The following is an 11,069-nucleotide window of genomic DNA, read 5'->3' on the forward strand; positions in this document are numbered from 1 at the left end:
TGAATCAGAAAGACAGACAAACTACTATATGTACAGTAAAGTGAACTGGGATTTTTCTACATCATCTATCACAGGAATTCTCAGGCGGATAGCAAAGAATATCTTGGTTTTATATGTAGCTGATCATTTTGGTAGACTACTATGAATCTCATGTTGAAGATTTGCTATTATAGTAAGTTGATCAGCCTGCCTTGGGTTTTGATTGATTAATATTTATAAATAGTAGAAGGACTAAGAGAGGGTGCTTTTATCTGGAAGACTGAATATGTCTGCAGAAAAGAAAAAATATGAACTGCTTCAGTGATCTTAAATTGCTATGTGAAGTACACAACAATTAAATGCTCCAATAACTGCTTTAATGTGGACGGAGGGGGAAAAGCACTCTAGAAGAATAGATCTATTAAGCCAGTTAAAAATATATAAGTTGTAGTTAGATATATAAAAATACAACTAAAGTCTTCACTGGATAAACTGGGGTAGGAAGCATCACCATAAAATCTTCAGACATGGAAACGGATGTTGTTGGAAGATGCAATTTTTGCTGTTGTGCTGAGAAATGTGGCAGATGTGTAGACGCCTTTGGTAACTGTGAGACAGCAAGCAATTCATCCTGGGCATCTTCAGATAAATGTATCTAAACCACCCTTAGACTTAAAGGCGGCCATGTTCAGTGAAGAAATAGTAAACAAAGAACTGGTGCAAAGATGAAGGGCCAAATTCTGCTTTTCTTACATGAAAGATTACCTCACTCCTTGCTTCCAATGGTACTTACTTATGGAACTGGGTTCTACACCACATGAGTACAAGTGCCAGGATTTGACTCTCCTGGGCAAACGTGGGGAGCAAGTTAATTACTGCTAAGGCAGCTTAAGTCATCTTGCATTGATGAATACAGAACAATAAAGGGAAATAAACTACAGGGAAATACAATTTTGATAAATGAAAAGTAATGCATATTGGAAAACATAATCCCAACTATACAGATAAAATTGTTGTACCAATAAAATAAAAACCAGCAGGATCTTATTAAAGGGAAAAAGGCAAAATACCACATTTACTGTGAATACAGAAAGAATCATAGTAAGCAGTTATAGTTATAACATTCCATTCAATCTCATATTTATTCACACATTCAGTCATTCATACAAACACACACACACAGGTTCTGCAAGGTTGTTATCATAGTTACCAGCCTTAGAGTTGCTCATGCCAAGCCACTGGCCAGGTGGCCTGGACATGAGGAGGGAGCAGGGCCTTGTCAGATGCTCATCTGATGCTCCTGGAAATTGGTTTGCAGAATCAGACCCCAAAGTTCTCACTTTTTGAAGTCCATTTTTATAGGAATTTCTTCCTATGCCAGTCTATGGGAATTGCTTCATCATGCTGTTGCTGAATCAATCAGCAGATAGCACATTCCTGACGGCTCCAAGATGTTATCTTGTTCTTTGGTTCTCCCATCCTTGAGGCTGTTGGGTGGATTCCAGTCTGCCCTCCGGGGGGTCCTCTGGTTATTTCCACTTGACGCCTTCTTCAGCCGATGGACACTGGATTCTTAGGCTGGCACCTCCCTGATCATTCAGTTATTATCCACACCAAGCATCCATCCACATACATCCTCTATCTCTATTTTAATCACAATTGTTAATACAACAAAAGGGTGGGGAGTCTCTGGGTGCTGTTTCTGTTGTTAGAGTATTGCTTTGAGTCTCTCTCTCTGTGAATTGCTTTGAGAATAGACTCTGTCTTAGAATGTACTAAACACAATTAGCAGCTTGCAAGTTTCACACAGAGGGAGAGAAACAGTACCAAAAACCAAGATACCTCTTAATTAGTAATACCCTGGAATTTAAACTCTGGGGAATCAAACTCATTTGTGATTTTAATACAGAACTTCTTTAATATGATCCAACAAAATGATGGGGTCTAAATTAGCTGTTACCACTCAAGAAAGATCTTGGAGTCATTGTGGATAGTTCTCTGAAAACTTCTATTCAATATGCAGTGGCAGTCAAAAAGGGAACAGAATTAAGAAAGGGATAGATAATAAGACAGAAAATACCATTGTACACCCACATCTTGAATACTGCGTGCAGATGTGGTCGCCCCATCTCAAAAAAAAGAAAAAGATATATTGGAATTAGAAAAGGTTCAGAAAAGGGCAACAAATATGTTTAGGGGTATGGAACGGCTTCCGTATGAGGAGAGATTAATAAGACTGGGACTATTCAGCTTGGAAAAGAGACAACTAAGGGGAATATGATTGAGGTCTATAAAATCATGCCTGGTGTGGAGAAAGTAAATAAGGAAGTGTTATTTACTCCTTCTCATAATACAAGAACTAGAGGTCACCAAATGAAGTTAATAGGCAGCAGGTGTAAAACAAACAAAAGGAAGTATTTCTTCACACAACGCAGAGTCAGTCTGTGGAACTCTTTGCCGGAGGATGTTGTGAAGGCCAAGACTGTAACAGGGTTCAAAAAAGAACTAGATAAGTTCATGGAGGATAGGTCCATCAATGGCTATTAACCAGGATGTGCAGGGATGGTGTCCATAGCCTCTGTTGGCCAGAAACCGGGAAGGGGCGACAGGGGATGGATCACTTGATGATTACCTGCTCTGTTCATTCCCTCTGGGGCACCTGGTATTGGCCACTGTCGGAAGACAGGATACTGGGCTAGATGGACCTTTGGTCTGCCCCAGTATAGCTGCTCTTAAATTGTTATGAAGTGGTGGTGCACAAGCCAATGCACCATGATGAATTCAGTCCCCTTTGTCAAGGTTGCTGAAGCAAAACAACTCTAAGTCCATTTAATGGCAAGTCAATGGGAGTTTAAATGTTTTCCTGTCAAATACGGCAACACAAAAGTTGTGTACATGGATTAAATCCATGGAAGGAAAGGGGATAATGTGGAAGGGTTAAGGAAACTGAAGTCCCTCTCAAGCATTCTTGTCAAGATTAAACCCAGTGAGGGAGAATTCACACTTTTATATCTAAGGAACCCTACTTCACATACGGGACTGTATTGTGAGTATTTGCGGTCCAGTCTGGTTAAGTGCCAAGATCTTCCTGGAAGGAACTGAGTGCCCTTTGTGTTTATCAAGTTCATGAAGAGTTGAGAGATGTCAGCAACTCACAGGGAATTCTTAGCACTTTATACTATTAGGCTCTTGTTCAGTGAAAGCATAACTATTACATTTAAATGAACAACTGCATGAGTGAAGTACAGCACCACAACAGACCTGTATTTCTCTCTCTCTCCCCAAGTTAGTTTTAGTTAGCATTTTAGTATTTGCATAAAAAACTAAAATATGGCTATATTGTTTACCTTTCTTCGAGCTTGAATTCTAATCAACATAGAATACCATTCCTTTGGAGAGAATTTGTCTTAAAAATGGAATATAGTAGGTCAGTAACCTTTTGACAAAAAAATATATATGTTGTATTTAATGCATTAACATTTCCCCTCCGCCCTTTGAAAGAGAATCTGTCTGACCGCTTTGCAATCTTGCAATGATCAATACAGATAAAGAGCATCAAAATGAAAATCTTAAATTCAGTTTAAAGCTATATTCATTTATTCATATAAATTTATGAAATAAATATCTATGGACATATGACATGACACTTGAAATTTTAATTACTTCACAAAGGTGGTCATCATACATACTTGCATAAGTCTGATAGTGAAGAATCATTCCAAGAGCATTTTGAAAACAGAGAATATAGCTATTTTAGAGCCCTGTGATGACAGGAATGGCCACTCTGTCAAGTACCATGACTGGGTATTGTTCAGCACTGAATGACAAGACAATTTTTGGCACAAGTGGCTCTACTTTGATTTTGTCTGTGATGAAATGAGTGACAGGATGTGGAGTATAATATAAGTGTGTGTGTGAGTGAGTGAGAGAGACACTTTCACTCCAATCCACCAAAAGCAGAATGACGCTTTTGCTTTTGAAGCACAGCAAGGTAATGTAGCTTTACGGTTTTGAGCACCGCTGAATAAAATCATTGGAGGACAAGTTGTATGGGCTGTCTTCTTATCTGGATTTATAGCTGATATGATCTCTCCCTCCCCCCAGCCCCACCCCCCAAAAAAGTGTTATCTGAGTCAGACACCATAACATAAATTTCCTACAGGTATTGTAATTCAACCCACTTGCATTGCTGTATATGGTTAATGCTCGAGAGATTCTTTATGGACACCTCCATCCCCAAAAAAATCTACATAACTGTCTCCACACCTTGTCTGTGATAACTGTAACGTGCATATGTGCATGCATGCACGCGCGGACACACACAGTATAGAAGGAGCTAAATAAACTCCTTAATGCAACTTGCTCTGTTATCTCTGCCATTTCATACATGTCATTTCCTTTTCACTGGGCCTAAAACTTTGCAGTTTTTACTGCTGGCATTACTATAGGAGTCCAAGCAACAACAGTTGAACATAAATTTGTTTTGTTTGTTTTTTTAAATACCTAGAAAGCTACTTAAACAAACAAAAAGCTATGTTGAAAGAAATGTGTTAAGGTCGCCAAGTCAAGCACTCAAGAGTTAGGAAGTGCTAAAATTAAGTTCCCCTATGGTACCTTAATTCTGTCCTCTTGAGCGCATGCAGTACGATACAATCTTTAACTACATGGTCACATACTACTTTTTCCACAGGACCCCTCGCTCATACAGTGCATAGGAGGCTCTGTGCAGTGTTCCAGGAAAGAGGTGGCTGTTTAGTATTGCTTTCACCATGTAAAGCAGAGGTGGGCAAACTACGGCCCGCTGGACCCTCCTGCCCAGCCCCTGAGCTCCTGGCCCAGGAGGCTATCAGCTCACCTCGCCGCCAGCGCAATGCTCTGGGCAGTGGGGCTGCAGAGCCGTGGCTGCTTATCCTGGTGCTCTGGGTGGTGCGGCTGTAGGGCCGCCAGCCACCGGTGCTCCAGGCAGCGTGGTAAGGGGACAGGGAGCAGGTGCAGCTGGACAGAGGACAGGGGAGTTTGTAGTGGTGGTCAGGGGGTGGTGATGTGGATAGGGGTCAGGGCAGTCAGAGGGCAGGGAACAGAGGGGTTGAATGGGGGCAGCGGTCGGGGGAGAAGTCAAGACGGGGGGGGGGGGGGGTTGGACGGGCTGGCAGGGGGCAGTCGGGGGCCGTTCTAGGGACTGTGAGGGGACAGGGAGTGTGTGGGGGGGTGCTGTCAGGGAACAGGGAGGGGGGTTGGACGGGGGCCGGGCCAGGCCACGCCAGGCTGTTTGGGGAGGCTCAACCTCCCCTAACTGGCCCTCTGTACAATTTCGGAAATCCGATGTGGCCCTCAGGCCAAAAAGTTTGCCTGCCCCTGATGTAAAGTAATACAAGAATTCTCAGATATAACAACGTTTCATTAAAGTTTTTTTACATTTTCCGTTTTTCATATAAAGAAAAGTTAAAGAGTCACCACTGATCACTGCTGATGACAGGCATATACATATGCAACTAGATACACAAACAAAAATTATATTATTTACACATATATAAAATATGACCATTCGTAGTGTATAAGTTCTGCTGAGTTTATTTGGATATGCAAAGTACCAGATACCAGTACAGGTGTGTGAATATTTAAGGCAAGATTTTAAAAAACAGGTGCCTAATGTCAGGCTCTAAGTCCATATTTAGGCACCTGTTTTTGGTAAGCTCTTAAGCACGGGCTCTGCACCTTGAGGAGAAACTGTACAAGGTCATGCACAAAGTGCATTTCACCCATAAGTGTGCTGTTACAAAGTTAATGGAACAAAGTATGTCGCCTATGAAATACATGGATTATCAAATGCTCTTTTCTACAGCAAGTTTTTCAAATATGCCAGAGACATTTCTTTGCCGATGAGGAGTAGTTCCCTAGCAAATTTGAAATTTTAACTTGACACTTTATTCACGTGTGAACAAAATGTTTGAAAAGCTAAGGGTAAGAGTTTCCACATCAGGATCAATCAGAAGTGGCTAAATAGAATATTGGCAAGCTACCTCCAGCCCCCAAAATAAAATTCAGCTTTGGCTAAAAATAAGCACAAGACATTTAGGTAATTTTCAATGAGCTATTAAGGGCCTGTAAATAAAGGCTTACTATAAGTGCCTTCTCAATAACAAAATCACTAGCACAATGCTATAATGGGTAGCCATAGGTTTAGTTGTACCTGAGATATGCAGTAAGATGGCCCAACCCTGAAGAGTGATGGTCTCCAACAGAAAGTGAAGAGGCTCAACACTTCAAAGGAGGCGCTATACAGCCACTTTCATGCAAGAGCTGACATCAAAGTCAGAATTCCTGCAGCTAAGAGGTTGCTCTATGAAAGTAATACTCTCACTATGTAGTATTTTGACTATAGTCATTGGACCAAGAAGGGACATGGGATCTACTGTGAGTAAATGGGGCTGGAAAATATACCACTTGTGCATTACCAGGTATTCCCCATATATGAAAAGTGAATGATTTACTCACATATATTAAAATGGACCACAGGATGAAACAGGCTTAACCTCAAGAGATAAGGTTTACATAAAGGATGGATGGCCTACCTCTGCCAGATTTTCTGTGGCACCCGAGACAAGTCACTTACCTGCCCTGTGTAGTACTGCAGATAATATATACTTACCTACCTGTGTGTGAGGCACTCAAAAATTGCAAAGAATTTTGAAATACACCCCCAGATTATAATTCAGAACTAGCATACCCATAAAAGTATAGAAATGGGAATGCACGACACATTTAGCCAAAATTTCTATGACTGAAACATCCGCTTTAACCACTGTTCCCGCAGGAGAGGAAAACATTCCCTCCTTCATTATCGCTCAACAATTACACAAACAAGCCTTTCCCTTACTGATACAAGTTAAAAATCTATATGAAATTGATCTGATTTAATCCTTGATAATAGTTTACATAAATGTATTTAAAAAACCTGGATATCTATCTTCTCTTTAAATTGATAATGCACACTCAAAGATATTTCCTTAGATGATCAAAGACTCAGTTATGAACATCAGTTTAGAATTAAGCTCAAAAGTACAAGGTAGGATACAAAACATACCATATCCCTTAAACCACTGTTTATATAAAAAAATTGAGGTTTCCTGTCCTTCTCCCACAGTTACATAAAACATTCCAAGACCGTGCTCTTGATATACTTAGCTACTTAGTTGTGATAAAGGGCAGATCTTAAATATCTAAACCTTAAATATCCAGATTAACCAGAAAAGATACTGTCAACATTAATAACTCTAGGTTTCAGAGTAGCAGCCGTGTTAGTCTGTATTCACAAAAAGAAAAAAGGAGTACTTGTGGCACCTTAGAGACTAACCAATTTATTTGAGCATAAGCTTTCGTGAGCTACAGCTTATGTTCAAATTGGTTAGTCTCTAAGGTGCCACAAGTACTCCTTTTCTTTTTATGAATAACTATTTTCCTCTCCTTTGTCAGTGTACCTCCACTGACTTCAAGGGAAATATTTCTGATTTAATTCAGAGTGATAGGAGAATCAGTTTTTAAGTAATACCCTCACTACCACCACCCTTATTTTACATGGAGATTTGTGACTTTACCCAAATCTTCACGTAAATGTTTTTGGTAGGATTTTTTTAAAGCAATATTTTTACTGCATCTTGAGATTGTTTTGTAAGCCTGATTTTCTTCACATCATTTTCGTTTTAGCTAATGTCATTAAGATTAAAAGAGTAAAAAAATTACCGTTTTAACATTAATGATACTTGCTGAACTCTCATTTGCAGTTTACTGAGCTTTTAAACTTTTTATCATGACTAAAATATCCTTTAGAGGTCGCTGGTAGGAATATTTTCTACATTGGCAAGGTGAGGTAAAGACACCATATTTTGTCTCCATATTTCCCCCATGGAATAAGGTGAAGTGGGGGAGGGAAATCATACGTAGAACCCTGCGTGGATACAAAATTTGTATCCACATAGGATTTGCAATCCATGGATGTAAAGCTGACTGATAGCTGCAGATTTGCGGGGCTCTTGATATAAAATTTGGATCTGTATCCATGCACAATCAGCAAAAATGTTCCGCAGAGATAAAGCGGATATTCACAGATTTGCAGGGCTTTAATCATATGGCTGTCACTCACTCACCTGAGGCCAATCTGAATGTAGCTTGTTCAACCATTTATCTATACTCCTCCCCCCCCGTCCCCGCCCATGTTGGAAAGAAATAGTGGAAATAGCTGTGCCTTAGGCAAAACCACTTAGTGCTGTTACATGTCTGACTATCTATGACCTATACCAGGGTTCTCAAACTTCATTGCACTGTGACCCCTTTCTGACAACAGAAAGTACTACACAACCCCAGGAGGGGGGATGAAAGACTGAGCCCGCCTGAGCCCACCACCCCAGGTGGGGAGGCTCGGCCCATTGTTCTAGGCAGCGGGGGCTGTAACCTAAGCTCTGCTGCCCAGGGCTGAAGCTCTCTGGCTTTGGCCCCCATTAAAACAGGGTCACGACCCACTTTGGGGTCCCAACCCACAGTTTGAGAACCACTGGCCTATATTATAAAAGAGGCCTAAAGAGATCATAGGACTTGCTTTATAACAAGGCAATCATCTATAGTTGCTTTTCAAAAAGCTCCCAACTCCCCCTCATGCTCCACAAAACCACAACAGACAGCAGTTTTGAAAAAACCAGGAAGCGATAAGAGAATGGAAAACGTATTACTCTCTGACTGCATCTGAGGAAGTGAGCTGTAGCTCACGAAAGCTTATGCTCTAATAAATTGGTTAGTCTCTAAGGTGCCACAAGTCCTCCTTTTCTCTCTGACTATAGACTCTTGTTTTGGAAAGTCAATTCTGTGGTTAAATAATTTGAGGGAAGAGAACCAGATTTTAACAGAATATTCTGTTCTATGAATTTTTAAACAAAAGAGTGTGCATTACTACACAGCTTCATTTAAAAACATACTTAGTTTAATTTCCTTGTGCATGCGCTCATATGAGAGAGATATTAATATGATATCATATATATGATATTAATCATATGATTAATATGATATTAATTTTTTGTACACTACACAAATTCTAGATCTACCCCATCAATAGAGAGGGATATGCATGAGTTGGTGTTCGATGGATTGCACAAAGATAGATTAAAAATAATAAAAAGCAGGGTAGAATGAGGGGAATATTGTTTGTTTGTTTTGAAATGAAGCATAACATTCAGATGTCATCTTGGGTATTCTGGCTTTCTTTATGCATTAAGCTATCGGGACCTAACAGGTGATGGATGGTTTCATGGTGTGTTGCTGTCCCAAGTATTTGAGATCTCTGTTCCCACACTGCAAAGGTAGGAGCCTCAAATGTATGCATGGCTTTCCACAGACAGTCCCTTTTTGTTACCAGAAGTTATAACCAATGGTTGACAGGTTTAACTGTCATTTACCTATTCAGTCAGTTGCTGGCACTCTTCCTACATATCTCCTGTTATATGAAGTGTTTACATCTTTATCACACTATACAGTATTCTTAAAAAAAACCTCTTTTTACATGAGCTAACAAATTTAAGAAACCTGATTTTTTTAAATTTTTAAAAACGCATTTCTTTTTTTCATATGCTAATTAAAGTTCTAAAGCTTTTCTGTAACAGTTGCTCTTAGCAACTAACATATGTTACCATTGTTTAAACAGGGAAATGCAAGGACTTAAAACAGTGATACTATTTTGACCTTTACAGAACTGTTCATTTAAAGATTTCAAAGTGCTTTACATAATCATCATCATTATTTATTATTATAGTATCTTCATTTTTATTCATAATAAAAGGGGTTAGAAATAAAACTTAGTTTTTGCATTTTTTTAAACCTTGGGATAATTATTGTATTAGAAGGCTGGTAAATATACACTGCCAGAGATTGCTATTCATTTTACTGAGGTGTCAAGATGTGCGTGAGACTTTGAGTGAGGGAGATTTCAAATTTGGTGTGTTGCATGTTTAGTGAGCCACACAATGCAAAAATTTTATGTTATAAAGAGAAAGGCACTTTAAAATATGTTCAAATTGAAAAAGTTTTTCTCCAAATAGGGGACACTTAAGAGTTATAATATACACATGCACCCACCCACCGATACATATATACACATGCAGATATACACACACACATATACATATACACACACAAATAGCTACCTGTTTTAAATACCCTACTTCTACACTCATTCTGAATTAACTTAAAACTGAAAGACTTGTAATTAATTTTTTTGAATTATTTTTCAGTTTTAAGAACTTCTTAAATCTTCAGAGTTCTCAGTATTATTTTCTCCAGCAAAGCTAACACACCTTGAATTGCATCAACACCAGACGTTGGTCCCAGTTTACAGCGAGTCATTGACAGAGTCGCGAGGCAAGTACAACAAAGCCAGGACTCAGATTTACAAATCTGTAACGGATGTGGAAATAGCCTCTGTCCAAACAAACACTGGGGCGTGGAGAGAAACAACATTGTAATAAAATAGAAGATTAAAAAAATGCAGTGGGTGGGCTGGGGTGGGGACAAACATACCACTGCACTAGGTCACACCCATACCCAGATTCAGGGATTTATTTCACGGGGTTTGGGGCTCCACGAAACTGAGGGAGGTTTCTCAATAACGGAGAAGTGAGCTAGGTTTAAACGACTCACACGCATTGCAATATACAGAGGTGCAGCAGCAGTCAGAGGGAGACTTTCGAACGGATCCCAAACAATGACTGCCAAGTCCACTGACATGCAAACCTCTGCCACGCATGAAACAGGGCGGGGGGCAGCTACCAAATGATTTCCTAGGGCGGGGAGCCCCCCCACGCACCCAGGCTGCCCGCACCGCGAGGTACCCGCGTGCGCTTACCTCCCTTGGAGCGCTCCTGCAGCCGATGCGGACGCCGCAGCTCCGCTGGACTGGGGCTACTCCCGGGGCCGGAGCAGGCGCGAGCACAGAGACCGCCTCAGGAATCGTTTCTGAGGCGTCCGCCGACGCCGGCATACTCTCACGCCTGCCCCGCCCCTCTCGGGGCCACGCCCCTTCCTCCAGACCGACACTCCGATTGGGTTAG

General features: G+C 40.5%; 1 protein-coding gene across 2 annotated transcripts in view; it reads right to left on the bottom strand.

Moving 5' to 3' along the window:
• Positions 1–11,021, bottom strand: part of SERPINI1 (serpin family I member 1) — an 80,353-nt gene extending 69,332 nt beyond the window's left edge. Inside the window, exons 1-2 of one of the 2 annotated variants that reach the window (XM_073359467.2) lie at positions 10,865–11,021; positions 10,317–10,455 (exon numbers count right to left, since the gene is read on the bottom strand). The gene's annotated coding sequence lies outside the window, so the exon portion shown is untranslated. The remainder of the gene's footprint in view (positions 1–10,316; positions 10,456–10,864) is intronic. The other variant, XM_073359466.2, reaches the window with a different exon arrangement.
• Between the last annotated feature and the right edge of the window lie 48 nt (positions 11,022–11,069).

The sequence above is a fragment of the Lepidochelys kempii genome, chromosome 9, assembly GCF_965140285.1.
Source record: "Lepidochelys kempii isolate rLepKem1 chromosome 9, rLepKem1.hap1, whole genome shotgun sequence".
NCBI classification, from domain to species: domain Eukaryota; kingdom Metazoa; phylum Chordata; order Testudines; family Cheloniidae; genus Lepidochelys; species Lepidochelys kempii.